This window comes from Lagopus muta, chromosome 2, assembly GCF_023343835.1.
Source record: "Lagopus muta isolate bLagMut1 chromosome 2, bLagMut1 primary, whole genome shotgun sequence".
In the NCBI taxonomy this organism is placed as follows: domain Eukaryota; kingdom Metazoa; phylum Chordata; class Aves; order Galliformes; family Phasianidae; genus Lagopus; species Lagopus muta.
This window is the reverse complement of record NC_064434.1, coordinates 81,782,305-81,798,522: the sequence shown is the minus strand read 5'-3', so window position 1 is coordinate 81,798,522 and position 16,218 is coordinate 81,782,305. Positions and strand designations below refer to the sequence as shown.

Genomic DNA, 16,218 nt, shown 5'->3' with positions numbered 1-16,218 from the left:
TACCCTTGGTAAGAGTATAGTGTGGGTTAATTCTCACCTGAGGCAGCCAGCAGTTATCTTTTAAAATCTTCGAAAAACAAACCTATTTTTTACCTAAGGAATCTAAAGCCACAGGCAAAAGTTATTAAACAAACATCAGAACATAACTTTTCAAACACAGACTAGGGATTTTCTACACATTAAATATCCTCCTAAAACCCAGTGTGAAGAAATTTTGTTACAAGCATCATTTCTTTGATTTGTTCTACCTGTCCCTAGGCTCCTGCAAAGAGGAGGTGTCTGCATCCTTTCCTGCTTTCCTTGCTGATTACAAAAGGTTCTTAAACTATGTTTAGGGAGGGGATCTAACTTACAAATACTTCCCATTTTCAGAGCCGAGTTAGATCTTGTCTACAGGAAAGTGAACCCCTACAGACCCATCCATTCAATCTACCAGACGGGCAATCTGAGCTAGTGCCACAAGGAGGGACAATTAGAGATGTTAATGTTATTATCATGCCTGTGGCAATATTTCCCAAATATTTCCTGCTTTACAGGAAGAGAAGAAACTGTGAAGAGGAAAGACTGGGAGCACTGAAACTGAGAATATCCTATACAACAAGTTTCTGGACCTCTGCATTAAAATCCCTGTTAGGGATGAAATTGTCTGAAGAGGTATATTTACCTGAATGTCACATGTTGATTTCTTCAGCATGCTCAAAGCACATTCACAAAGTCAGTCCCAGAAACTATGGTAGGCCAAGGATGCCCAAGCATGTTATGAAACCATAAGCATGGGCATAAAGGCCTGAAGAGTTGTGTGCATAGTGGAAATTACAGAAATTATAGGCACCTGGAGATTTCAGGGCTAGATGACAAGGAACCAACAGACATGTTTAGATATTAGCAGCTATTTCAATTAGGAGCTTATTCTTCCTTCTAATGTGAGGAAGGATTTTGTTTGTTTGTTTTTCATTTATAATGTTTTTTCCAGTTGAGGAGGGCTTAAAATAATGCTAAAATAAGAATTTCTACTGCTGTAGTGAGCATTATAAAATTATGATACAAAAGCAATAAAATTACTAACTGCAAACTATGCAAAGGTGAACAATTTCACTTTCATGTCTCTACGTCTCAGTTCTGCATAATATTTTTTATCTTTTCCCCTCTCACTCAAGAAGAAATGCAATATAGCAGAATCAGAGATCCAACATAAAGATTTGCCTGTGTGCTTTAAAATCCCACCGATAGTAAGATAAGTTAGCATGACAACTAAGCCATTGCCTGTAAGTCATCAAACCTGACCCTTTTCTCTTATACATGAGATAATCAGGAGAATAATGTTCTCCTGAAGACTGGAAGGTTTCCACTGTAAAATCAATGAATATATTGACATATGAATATATATATGAAAATACTGACATATTTCGGGGCACAGAAGAGAGAATAATGCTGTGCATATATTTTGAGACAAAAAAAAAACCCCAAAACAACAAAACAAACAACAACAACAAAAAAACCCACATTTCTTATAAAAGGAATTTTCTGAAACTATTTCTGCCTTTGTCTGACATTCCTTCACCAAGTCTTTCGCTCTTCTGTTTATTCTAAGATTGATATGAGATCAATGGCTTCAAAGGATGAGCATGGCATACTCAGGAACTCAGTGTTTTACTCTCCAGTTACTCTGTTATATATTAAAACTCAGCCATATTATTTACAGCCCTCCATATGCAGTGACTAGTAGCTGCTATCTACCTGTATAACCTTTAAGTATTTAAGAGCATATTTAATGTTTATGCATTAAGACATTGCTCATATCAATATTGTTACTCAGAGTTAAACAGAGATAAATACTCACATAGTATAAATCTGATTAGTTTTACATCCAGGCCAAAATGTACTAAATGCTATATGCATCAAGCCTCCAAATCTCTGTATGAGTCACTGCAATTTCAAAACCTCCCTCTCTAAAAGAGGGCATTGTTTCCATGTGAACTCAGGGTTAACTAGTGGAATTGGGAAGCACAGCAGGAAATCTCGAGCCTGCAATGAACATCTGCAACTACACTGTTGGTAAAGAAGACATGGCTCATTCCATATTTGTCTAGTATACCAAATCTCCATAATTTGTGTTCTCCCAATACTACTATTGGGATCTGTCCACACTTCAATTGTATTTTGTCTGGATGAAGCTGCTTCACACCACAGTAAAACAGGTGTCTCATGAGTAGCTGTATCTGGTGCATTTGGCAGTAATTTAACAATTATGCTTTCATTATTAGCAGTCTATAATCAGCTCATTGCCAATCTGCTCCCCTTGCCCCTCCCCCCATACACACACACCATTTTCTTGTGTGTATGTTTACATATTTTCATATTTTTATATTAAAATCAACCTTTTGTGCCTTTTGACAAACACAGGCAACAAAGACTTGAAGAACAGAGGCACACACAGGGGACCAAACAGCTGACTTTGTGATGCCTTAGTAGAAAATGTCTAATTACGGCAGAGTATACATGCCACCAGTGATGGCAATACATTTGTATTAAATGCCTTTGTACTCGCTAGAGTCCTATCATTTATCTAAATGACTATTATTTTCTCTTTTTCCTTAGAGCTTTTATTAAATCTCTAAGCAATTTCAAGCCATTAGCCCACAGATACAGGCTTTATTCAACAAAAATGCATTAGCGGGAGAAAGGCTGTCTGCCTATCTTTGTCTGGCTCTAGTCTTGCCAGGAGTCTCACATCCAAGGGGCACGGCTCTTTGTATCTTGATTGATGCTCCACTCCCTTATTTTTGCTGCCAAGCAAAGTTGTAATTCAAGCCTGGATGATTCTGCTGTCACTTACTTCTGCACACAGTGCCTTTCTTTTTCTGGATGTATTTTAATTTCTGGGGTTTATTTCCATTACTGACAAAATCTGCTCGATGCTGGAGAAACTAATTCCACTGCAAAATAATTGAGAGGAATATCTAGGTGGAAAAGGATCAGGATGAGAAAGGACCTAGTGCAGCTGACCTATATACAAGCCTCTGCTTTTCATCTAGTGGCTGGTGTTGAACAGGGCACAACTGCAGTCATTTCTTCTGCAGGCTGTGTTCTTGTCAACCCGCCTTGACAGATTGAATTGATCATATACTCTGTGTTCGTCTTGTCTACTTAAATTAAACTATTTGGCCTAAGGACTGCTTTCTCCTGTCTTTAAATACTGCATCAGATGTAGTAGGCGAAGCATTACGTCAGTGCTAAAATGCAAATATTCACTAATATTTTATCTCTTTATTCTGGACTGTTTTGAAAAAAACGTGACAGTAGGACTGGCACAACTCCGGCCAAAGCATAGCTCTGATTTAAAGCACCATGCTTACTCACCATTCCATCTCAACCAACAGAAAGCAAAAGAGGATTTACCACATATATATTCTACTAATTATCAGTAGCCATACACACATTTCCACAGATGCAATGGATAACTTAGCTATGTTATATCTATTTCCCTTCCGCAAGAGATGACAACCCAAGGCGTGCACAGACACACTGAAAAGAATATGTATATGTAGTAGTTCCTTTTCTGCAAGAGTTTCAAATGTATAAACAAAATCAGTTTCCTTTCTCTGTCTTGAACTTTTCTACTAGCCTTATTAGATCTGCAAATAACAAGAGGGGCATATGGCCAAAGGTTTATGTTGGAGCTCATGAATCACAAGCTGAGCTTTGTACAGTGTCACGAGCATCCAGCATGACCTTTCATCCTCACAGATGAAATGCTGAAAGCAACAATGTACTCTACAGATGGTTTGAGACTCAAGTACAAGTGTAATAGGGGACACGAAAGCACCTAAGAGACTGGTAAATTGAAGGAAAACCCTGACCCATCCTTTCATTGACTTATTTCACAAGATTAAAGCAAAGAGATTTCAGAAATTTAAAAGGAAGATAAGACACACACCGGAATAAGTTGTGCATCCACAATGACACTGGATAGAAAGAGATTATAATGGCTATAAATCACAGAGACTAAAAAATTAGAGCTAAAATAGATCACTTCATAGGTCACTTGGTCCATCCAATGGCAGGTTTTTCTATGGATACTATTCTCTAGTGTCTTTTGCCAGTATCTTTCTATAGCCTTTGTGACTTGAGGCAGAAGGTGATCTCCAGATGAGGTCATAAATAAATTATTCCCTGCTGTACAGTACAATTTCCGGAGCATGTCTGAATCAATTTATTAATTTTCAGCAGGAGACTGCCATTTTTTTCCACCAATTTGAAGCAGATGGCTTCATCTGTAAGCTAGTGACCTGAAGATATGAATTTTCCCCTCACAGGTCATTCACTCATCATTGACCTTGAAGAAAAAAAAATCCAAATGCTGAAAAATTTACTTTGGTAAAAGAAAAATGAAAACATTTAAAGTGATCTGTTCAAACTATCATGCTAAAATTATCCTGTGAACAAATTAAGCACTTAATAATGAAGCAATGCTCCATGTTATCATCCATTACAAGGGATTTCAGCCCACAAGCCATCTGTAGCCTCATATGACAGTTAAGTCAGGCTGTAGCTTGCTTCTAGATTGTCTTTCAGAGGTCTGTTGGAACAAATAGCAGTTTATAAAGCAGTCTGGGCTTTTCTGAAGGCAAGAGACTACCTCCCCCCAAAACACCTTTTTCTGCATAAAGTGACTCTGTGATCATAAAATATAAGAAGGACTGAGTAGCCCAAGAAGTAAAGAGTTCCCAGGCATAGCCAATTCTTGCATTTCATTGTCTACTCCTTGATCTAATCCCAAAAACAACTAAGAAAAGTTGCAGCTGCAAGCAGGAGGTATGAATTATTTTCCTCATTTCATTCTGAAAATCAAAACTGTCTTTCCAAGTCACTTCTTAACCTTTGCTAGCTGCCAAGAGTAGACAATCACAGCCATCAACTGCGCATCACATGAGCACTACAACTAGTACTGTTCTTACTTGACTTTCTCCGAAATGCAAGGCAAGTATCACAAAAGCAGGTACAGGTTTTTTTATTCTATTCATGAGAACAATATTGTATTTTTTTCTTAAGATCCCTACTTGAAAATCACTTGTGTTTTACTTTCTGGTACCTCTGAATGGACTTCACAAAACAGTAAACAACATAAACATATCTGTTTTCCATTTACAGTCTATAGTGTCACTACTGAATATCTCAGTTGTTTTTGCTTCTGACAGCATTCAAGGCTACTAATGCAGATTCTCATATTCCTGAAAACACAAAGAGCACATGAAGTTTTCCACTTGCTGATTCTAACTGAGTTGTTCATCCAACCAAAGGCTATAGAAGACAGGAAAGAAGTAGTAGATATAAATGGTTAATTTTATGATGGAAAGATTAAAAAAAAAAAACACCTAAGCACAACACTTTCCAGGTATTCAAATAAGATGTAGAGCAAAGTTATTCGGGGTAGTGAAAATTAAAACTTACAACTAAGAGTTGCAGAGTGCTCAATGCTAAATAGTATTGATACACACGATTCTGGTCTGTAAGTTAACATTTCTTAAAAACATGATCCTGGAATTCATTGGAAGTGTCAGTTCAACAAAATCCAAGTAGTGTGATATGTCCTTAGAAAAAGTTTGGAAACAAATACTGCAGGGGAGGGAAGAGAAAGAAGTGTAACACCATACTGTTATAACGAGAAGCAATTAAATGAGGCTAATGAAAGTTACGGAGCAGATTTCAGATTGAGGACAAATTGGAAGAGTCAGGACCTTAATACTGGAAAATAGACACAGGAAAGCCAGCAGCAAAATGATGGTTGGCATGGAGAAAATGAATAGGAAACAATTTGGCACTCCACATAGTACAAGATCTAGAAGGAAACCAATACAAATGACTAAGCAAAAATTCTAAACTGAAGGAAATACACTTTTCACATCTCATTGCTTCAGGACATTATAAGGGTCAAAGTATAAATGGTTAAAACATAAATAGATTTATTCAAGCAAGAAAATTCTTCAAGGGTTATTAAGCTCAAAGATGAAGTTATTCTACTTGTCTCAGGAAATCCCTGTACCAACAATTTCCAGAATCTGGGAATAAGAGTGGGAGAAAGTATCATTTTATAGTGTTTTGTTCATATAATTTTATCTATTCTATGTCTACTAGACACCATGAAGAACAGTGTACTGAGCTGAACAGAGTTTTAAATGACTTGGTACAGTTCATTTATTAGTATAGCTACTCTTAGGCCTGAACACCTTAAATCTTATCCACTCCATTATGATTTCTTGGTTAGCAGAGGAGATTTATCAGCAGAGAGCTCTCATACTGAGACAGAATGCGTTCTTGTACTTCATCACACATCGTGTTCCAGGAGTTCAGCCTAGGCATGTCCAAAGCTATGAGGTTATTGCTATGTTCTCGAATGAAAGTCTGATACAGATTAAGTGGGATTTCCACATGGCAGACAATTTGTTTGGGAATATAGCTTCTACCAACTCTGATAGCTTGGGCTTTATCATTTGATTAACCTGTTTTGTTTAACAGTTTCACAAAGTGTTTGAAATTGTTAGTTTCCATTGGCAGGTGATACTCCCCTGAAATCACCAATATTCTCTTGCTAGAACACTGTCCTCATACACTTTTCTGAAAAGCAATGTTGCATGCAACTTCAGATAAAGGACCACTGTTAAAACATGTAACATATACCTCATAGTATTCTTTTAAATGGCAAGTGCTCTTCCCAGGCTATCAGTATGTCTCACTCTCACTAAATAGTAATTCTCTGCATGAGAATTCTTATTTTCTGTTCAAGAAAGAAAGTACTATTCAGCACCATCAAAAGCAGTAAAATCTGTATTGAAGTAAATATTAATGGCACTTAACAAGAAAATATGAACGGGTTAGAATGAGAGAGTAAGAATATAGACCTAAACAATAAGCTTCACTAAATACAAATCCAGAGAATGTAACTTAAATACTGGTTTCAAAAAAAGTAAACAGATCTCTTTCACCTATTTATGTATTTAATTTATTATCACTGTTAATTTCAGTATCTGAGTTTGCTGGATTAAATAAGTTTTAGGTAACATTTGCAGAATATTTTCACAGAATTGATATTAATTTCTCCAAGAGCTAAAGACCAAGATTTAGATGCATGTAATACTTCATAGAATGTTATATCATTAAATATTCTCTTAAGGAGCGTTACAAAAAGTCAGTTTACTTTAGATGCTATTTGTTCATTTCTGAACTACGTATAACATGTAACTGAAGGGGAATTTCAGAATGAAATAGAAGACTAGTTCCAGATAGAGTCGTCAAAATACATGAATTCATGCAAGAATTGGTATTGCAGCACACTAATGTAGATCAGGCCTCTCTTGACATCAGTAGAATACACTATCAGCTGACATAACATGAAGCAGCTCCATAGGTTATTTATGCTTTTTTCATTCAGAGTGCAGTTTGGTGCTGGATCAGATTCCTCAGAGAGACTGTGGATGCTCTGTCCCCAGAGGCATTCAAGGCCACGTTGGACGGTGCCCTGGGCAACCTGATCTAGAGCTTGATCTAGAAGTTGGCAACCCTGCCTATGGCAGGGGAGCTGGTACGCAATGATCCAAGCATTCCTATGATTCTATGATAAGGAAGAACATTTTACTCTAGCTAAAGGTTTGTATAAATAAATAAAAAAGGAGGGGGAAAAATAATAAAGAAAAAAGAGAGGTAGAGAGATGGAAGAAGAGATATTTCACATTTCTTTTCATAGTAGCCAGAAAAAAATTCACAATACTACTTGCTCCATCTACTATTATTAAACACTAGGGGAAAAAAAAATACATTATGTTGCTGACCTTAGAGACTGTAATTTATCCACTCACTTTTCTTGCAGCATTCCTCATTGCAGGTAGCTCACCAGTTTACTAAAGAAATTATTGCTCTCTCATCAGTGGGTGCTGTCTTCAAACAAGCTGATTATTCATGAGTTTAACATGCCCTTCAGTGCTAGTACTCAGCCTCTTATTTGTCATTATGCTCTGTATCTGGACCAATTTATGTTCATAAACTTATTTTAGGCCTTTTCTATCCTCCAGACTTGTATGTATAATTCCATTCCATGATTGCTTCCTTACATAATGGGATAGTAATCAACAATTGAAGACGTTATTTCCTTTTTCTAGCTAATCAGCTTCCTGGTCACTGTGCTGCCATCAGGATTACTCAGCTGCCATAGATTACAATATCAATCAGGGTTCTCAGTCAGAAACTCCCAATGCTTTTAACTTCTTAAGTTGCTAAATGATGATGGTGTCTCCAAGTAGAACATCCTCTAACAGATTTACCTGTAAAATTTCATCTACAGATTTGGGTAAATAGAGATGACATTTGAATGTAATATATTATAGTCTTCCTGGAGCTATCAAGAAGTGTAAATACACTTTGTCAACATGTATAGCTATATTCTGTACTACAGGTTAAGTTAAGAAGTTAAGAAGTTTATACTGGTAATATAGAAAAATTTATCACTGCCACATATTTTCCTAGTTTCACTGACAAGGAATTTTTAAAGATTCATTCTTGTTTCACATATAGGCATTTTCTTAATTTTAAATACAGTGATAGTGCCAAAAATTGAATACTTGTCTTCTGAAGATCACAGTGTTAGCTCCACATATGTTTAAATGTCTCAGAGTTCTAGTGACCAAAACTTCAGATATAGCATGTGTTTCAAATGTGAAACCCTTCTCACTCACTCAAAAAAAAAAAAAAAAGACAAATCTTTAAGCAGAAACTTCACATGAAGGAATTTAATGCTTTGCAGTGTTAAAATAACTAAGAATGCAAGAAATGGGTGGTTATGTGATAAGGAAGTCCCACGAAGGTGTTGTCCTTCCTCAAAATAAACACAATGTAAACACATGGGTAGGTAAAGTTTTCACTTTACAGTTTTTATTAATTCTTTTGTTTAAGTAACACAGTGTCTGGAGTAAGTTTTGTCCTGGGCTGTGTATTTAAATAATGCCTAACATACTAGGTTGCTGCTTGCAACTAGCTGCAAGCATGTGGTAGCACACCATGTGCTATCCTTTAACTGAGAGAGAAAAGTCAAAAGCATAGAGGTCCAAAAGCTCTTCAAAAGGAAAGCCTTTTGCTGCATTCAGAATGCTTCAATCTCCATCTGGTATTCATATTACCAGTATTTGCCTCTTATGCTAGGTATGGAGATTGATATAGGGATTGTGTCGTAGCTGGCATTAACTCTGGGCAAAGATAATTTCCATGGGTATTGCTACATCAATAAATAAATCATTTTTGTGTGTGCTGATTTTCATTCACAATAGGAACCTGCCATTAATGACAGGTCTACAATCAAAAGTGATATAATTATTTTATTTTTGATCAATGGTAATTTTATTCTTCATAAAAATGAACATCCTACTTCTAAAACCCTTAATTCCTATGACAGCTTTGATAACCCTAATGTTGATGGATTGTTTTGCAAATCATAGTCATTTATCTCCAAAAGACACACTAATACAAATGATTATGGCACTAGAAAGAGAGTTTTTCCCATGAGAGTCAGTCTATATCTTTGATAACTTTCTTTGTAAACTACTGTTCAGCCAACTTGAAGTATACTAACTGCTAGTCTTGGAAAAGTAGAAAACTGCACACTTACTTGGAGAAGCAAAATAGACACACTAAGCAAAATTTTTATTTAGAAGCAGCATTTCTTTTTATAACTAGTGGATTATTTTGTTCATCATAGAACACTTCACTATGTTCTCAGGAAAATAAAACAGGAAAAATAAGCTAAAAGTCAATCCTGTGTTGGCAGACAGTGCATCTGAATTTACTCTTATCACTGCAATGTATTTGAATGTCCAGGTTAATATATTTTGTTTCTTTCTTATTTCTCTTAATTAACAATATACAGGATATAAGTGAAAATGGAGGTCAAGGTAATAGCAACAGGTGCCTTTAGGTAGTGAAAGCCTGCAGTTCATTCACTAGACATGCACTGAATTAAATACAACCCAGGAATGTATTGACATTTGGAAGCTCTGTTTCATACAGTGAAAACACATTTAAATGGCCTGTAAACCTGTAATCTAAATCCAATTAAAAATATATATATATATGCAAAAGCAAAAATCATAATGACAATTGAGAAGTATTTCAAATCCTGGAAGATTCCAAAGGTGAAAACAGATAACAGTCAATTAAAAAACAAAACAAAACAATCATAAACAGACACAAATAAACATATTTCTCTTTTTATATGTGAATAAGGGTTTGTGTAATAGCTGAAGAATGATAACTAGGTAGTTAAAAGTATACATTTGAAGCTATAATTTGCATAAATGAGCATATACATAGGTCACTACAAAAGTAACGCCTCCTATATATTTCCAAAGAAGTTAAAACAGATACAAAGACCAAAAAAATACTACTTGCTAGAGGCAATTTTCGTCTACAAAGTGCTATTTTCTAACATAGTGAACATTACCTACATTTTCACCAGCAATGAACAAGAGACTTCATACTTGTAAACATCTGTGACCCCCTTTTGCCATCACTACTGCTGAAATGCATCACCCACCACTTCACTGTGCTTACATCCACTATTTAGTCTCCATAAATGTTCAACAAGTGTTGATGAACGTCAATGGGCGTCATTTTTTTCCACTTTGTCAGACTGGCCCTCTGCTGCCATCTGTCACACAGCAGCAACATGAAATGCAATGTTTGTGGAAGGCTCACCTTCTACTGCCATACCACCAACTCTGGTGTTGGGGATCAATATAATAAAACAAGAGACATTACTTTTGGAGTAGTTCCTTTATGAATTGCATAAAATTTCCAAAATTTGATTTCAAAGTGGACTCAGTAACAAGCAGAGGTTAAAGTGCTTCTTGCCAGATGGTAAGTTTCTTCTGCAACAGTTTCATTAACTCAGAAACCATTTTCCTCAACAAGTCAGAGATGACAGGATAAACATTAGCAAGTGCTAAGTGCTCTGTTGTATCCTTCTATTCAATTTCAGCTTCAATTTATATGTGAGCACTCAGCTCAAAATGATTCTTCAGAACAAGATTATCTAGAATGTCTCCATTGCCTTCTAAGGAAAATCTAATATCTGTATCCCATTTCATTGCCAGCTAGAATAACTGGGAAATATTAGATTCTGATTTTATTTAGGAAAAAAAAAAAAAAGAATAAATTTAGTCCATCTACTGGTAGTGTAGAACTGGCATCAGTGTTTGGAAATGTGGAGGAAGTAGATGGAGGACAGGCATTTATCCCTCCCTCCCCACCCAAGCCTAATTTGGCACTGAAATGGCCTCCTGACAGATGATAGCTTGCTAGTAGCCTGTGTTAGCTGAAATCTCCCTGTAAGTGAATATTTTGCTGCTGTGAGTCATCTGCAGTAGTAGAAGACAGTATGACCTGGAAATGAGGTACCTCTGTAATTCTTTGACTTACACAGTGTTCTACTGGATTTTTTTCCTCCAGACAGCATAGCTGAAATAATGTTTAAAGGCATTAGAAAATGCAGCTTGTCAGTGTTTTTCAAATGCCTCAGAGAAGTGTGTAAAAGCTCCTTCACAAACAGTACCCTGTAATTATTTCAACCTTATCATTTTTGCACTGGAGCAGCTCAAGAGAGGAGCTCTCTCTCTAGGTTCATAAGTCAGATGCCCTATAGTGTTTTCCCTTTCTTGCCTGTTGCAATTCTAATATTGATTAATGGAAGCATACATGCTTAACCATTCCCTCTTGCATTCTGTCTTTTCTTTGTCTCTCTGAAAGGGGAATGTGCTCAGGGCAGGGTTCATCTGTTTTCTGCATCATCTGCTTCCTTAGATTTTATCAATAAGAAATAAGAGGAACAAATATTACCAGAATATAATATTCCAGTCAGTATCAGTATTCTGATGGGGATTTAATTTAAGGCTCTTTCCATCTGTGACGACTAATCTGAGTCTGGCTTCAGTGAACAACCTCCCAGGACTCTTGTTTCTTCTGTCCTGCTGACAAATCCTCAGCCATACTAGAGTAAATTTGTAATCTCCAAAGCAACTCAGTCTTAAGCCACAGCAAACATTCAACACAGAGGCAGAGAAGTGGAACGTTTCTAGCTGAACCTAAACGGTGGTGATGACCAACAGCGTCTTTTCACCTCCACTCTGACAATACTAGTAGCAGATCAAACAGCAGGGAAAGCGATGTCAGTGGATTTTGTGAACAGAAGACTACTTTCCTGACTATAGACTTCTGTTTCAAGACATCTAAAAGAGGTCAGAGGCAAAAAAAAATTGCGCTTTGAACAGAAGGCCATTCAAAGCTCAGAGCAGAAATGTATCTGCCATAAAACGATTCCTGAGAAATAGATTATAGAAATATAGCAAGCTTGTCTGCCCATTACTCTAGGCAGAGACTGTCAATGTGATCTTTTCAGTTTTAAATCCATTAATCTATCAAAAAGGTGCTACAATCTTAACTCTGCATCATTGTCACCATGGCTTCTTTATGTTCGGATGGCCAAAGAAAGAAGCTGGAACAGCCAGATACCAGTACATTTTCTTGCCATGGAAAAGAGTAAACAGTTCCAGTACTCTTTAATCATAACATTATGGTCTTGCATCTCAAATCCAATTTTACAAACTATGCTTTTCTTTTGCAGTAAGTCTCAGAACTCCTTAGAGACATCAGCTTCTTGCTCTGACCTTGGATAGTCACTCCTTGGTGGCAATTGTAACACAGTCCCTGCTGCTTATCCCATCATCCCCCAGAAACGTGGGAAGAGATGAGAACCCAAACAAAAAGAAAACATCAATAACATAAGCGTGTATATTATATCACAACATTTTAAATTGCTTTCATGCCTGAAAGCAGATTTCTACAGAAAGCAAGGAGCTCTAACAGCAGCCAGCTTGAAAAGAGTGTTATATATGCCGTGCCTTACAGCACAGCATTTCAGGACCCAATTATTCCCCGACCTGAATAGAAAATGACAGAATCATGGTCTGCAGCCTGCATGCCATGATGTAGGGTATGGAATGCATAAATAAAGGAACTAGCAGTCATACCACTTGTGTGAGCACATTTTAGCTTCGTCTTCTGACATACAAAACCCTTCTCCCCCATTATGGCCCCAGCCCTTCCCCAAATAAAAGGGAAAAAAATGTTAATACCTATTGCAAAACTGCTTCTGCCATATTTCTATATACTGTGAGTCTGTTTTGTGTCTGTAACTGAATGGGAGTAGCATTTCCCTCAGAATTTTCTATTCTTGGGAAAACAGTAAGAGCCCACAGTACAGATTTCTAACTTCTTTCATCTTGTCTGTGAAGAACAAGGGGTACACTACTTTCCCACTTCTCACTGCAAACCCAGGATAGCAGAGGCAGCCTTTTTCAAGTGGCTAGGCCTTGCCAGGCCATCATCTCTATTTACATGCCACTAAGTTTCCTTTTGAATGCATGTATATCGCATGTGCTTATGTTTATGCAAAAAAAGACAGAAAAAACATCTGTCCTCAGCTAACTTAAAGTTGTTTTATTCTTGAATGGACTTATTTATGACAATATTTTCCCATTCTGTTCTGAGCTCCACCTTTTAAGCAAAGCAGTGTGCCAAACACTTCAAATTGCATCCATCAGAACATTTATATCAGTACAAGTGGTGAGTGTTTCCTGTGACAGGATGGACAAGACAAATGAATTCATCACATCTCCATTACTAATTTCAGTGATTTCAATGCAGGCAGACAGCTATTTGCCAGGGGTGGCAGTTTCTCAAGTGATGTGCTGCTTTCTCTGACTTAATATTTTTCTTAATAGAAACATCAGAGAGAATAGTACAGAGATGTGGAGCTGTTAAATCAGAATGAAATGATGTCTGGGGAAAAACATTTAAGCTAGAACTCCTCAGTTTCCCCATCAAGAGTTCAGGGAAATGCTGCCAAAATCAACCAAAGGCCAGAATAATCAAAAACCAGTAGTAAAATATGTATTTTTAAAGCAAGCAAGTACAAGGTGAAGAATACACTGCTCTAGTACTCTACTTCTGTACTTTGTACAGAGTTTAATCAGTACATGACCATCATCCAGATAAGTGACAAGAGATTGAAGCTACATACCTGTCGATGAATATAGCAACTGTAGTCATTGGTATTTTAATTATTTGAGATTTTGTTGGCTTTCTACTCACTGGTGACAGTGCCGAAAAAAGATTATCAGGGAAGCTTACCACCTTAAGGTGTATTTAAGTATAACCAATTAAAATAATTACAGAGCCTATTTCTGCACCCATTCCACATCCGCAAACTGGCACTTCTGTAATACTGGTGATATTACTACTGATTCACACTTCTAGAAAACATATAGCAGCCATTAGTGTTTTTACATATTACTCTCGTGAATTTAGCATCCTCTCTTTTGTTTTATGAGGACTGCTCCAAGCACAACGCCTCTAATTTTATCATTACCAGATCAGAGACGGATGTTGGTGGTACAGCAGTAGAAGGTGAACTTTCCCACATATCCCATTACATGCTGTTGCTGTGTGACAGATGGCAGCAAAGGGGCAGTCTGGCAGAATGGTGTCTGACATGGAAGTGCGTATAAAGCAAAGGTGTGTCAATGAATACCACCATGCAGAAAAAAGAATTGCACCCACTGACATTTATCGATGCTTGCTGAGCGTTTATGGAGACCAAACAGTGGATGTAAGCACAGTGAGGTGGTGGGTAGTGCATTTCAGTAGTGGCAACAGCAACAGTAGGTCACATTCATTGGTGTAGATTATTATGAATGCGGCATGCAGGCTCTTACACATTGCTTGTGAAAACGCACACCTAATGGTGGTGACTATCTTGAAAAGTAATCTTTTGTAGCTGAGAATTTGCTTTCTCACAAATAGTGTTAATGTGCTCTTTATATCTGCTGTAGCTAACAGGGAAATAAATAGAAGGCATTATTTCAGAACAACTTATACACTTTTTGTGTCAGTCCTATTGTTTGTGATTCTATTTTTCCACATTTTTTCCCTAGAAATATAGATTATTCTTGGGAAAGTGTCCTCATAATTTGTACTCAGACTCCAGATTTCATTTATATAACATTCATTTATATAACATTCCCTTGCTTCTAAATATATATAAAAAAAAAAAACACAATAAATTTTTAAGCCTAGGTGGCAAGATTGTGACTACTTTTCCCATAGTCACTACAGTCATGAGTCTACAGTGAAATGTTGCAGCAGTTCAGCTGGAGAAACTACACTCCATCAGAGGATCTGGAGACTTTCCAGTGGAGAATAGATGCACAAGATACTACCACGGGGAATTTCTTTGTTTCAGGGAGGCATGGAGTGATTATGAATGGACTCAGAAGAAAAACTATTTCCTTATTAATGTTTCTCAGGAATATTCTGATTGCCATTAGTCTGATGAAAAAAAAATAATTAAATGTAGCCTGCTAGTACACAAAGAAAGTTTATCAGGTAGAAAAGGATATCAGAGCATAGTTGCATTTGAATAAAATTTAATGGAAATTGTCAAGGATTTTTAACTGAGGAAAGTAAATTACATTTTTCCATAGGCAGAAGAACTAAGGAGATAATAACCATCATAAATGGTATGCTCTTTATTCCTCTGCTCCTGCCTGTAATTAGTCCAACTCTTTATTCAAATGTTATAAATTTGCAGATCTTGTTTCCCTCCCCACATTCTTAATTTCCTTTATTCCAATACAAAGCCTAAGAACCTCTCCACATTCAATCTCATCCCTGTGCTTGCTGTCCTCTAGCAGGGTGAGGACACATGCTCAAAAATGAACTTCCAAGCTTTGTGTCCAATATTTTGCCAGAATTAAGCCAAACAACAACAACAAAAAAAGTCAACCACTAAGCTTCTACTAGGGTCTTCCACTTTGTGGGAGATAATTTGGGTTCTCACTCCTCTCCTCACCCACAATTTTTCACAAAGCATATAGGAATGCAATTATTATTATGAATGCAACGCACAGTATGGTGGACAAATGGGTGCAATCCTGGATGTACTCTATAAGTCACTCAAAGTTTTTTGTACAAGTTACAAGTCCAACAATCATCAACATTAGCATCATTTTGAAGGCGAAAAGCTTGAGAGAATTCCTCCCAATTTTATGTTCAATAAATTTCTTTTGTAAGCAAAAGAAAGTAGTGAACGTTTAACAAATCTAATTAGACATATATTGT

At 36.8% G+C, this 16,218-nt stretch overlaps 1 long non-coding RNA gene across 2 annotated transcripts in view; it reads right to left on the bottom strand.

The window, feature by feature from the left end:
* Nucleotides 1–16,218, bottom strand: part of LOC125689164 (uncharacterized) — a 335,705-nt gene that overhangs the window by 235,762 nt on the left and 83,725 nt on the right. The gene's annotated exons all lie outside the window — the stretch shown is intronic.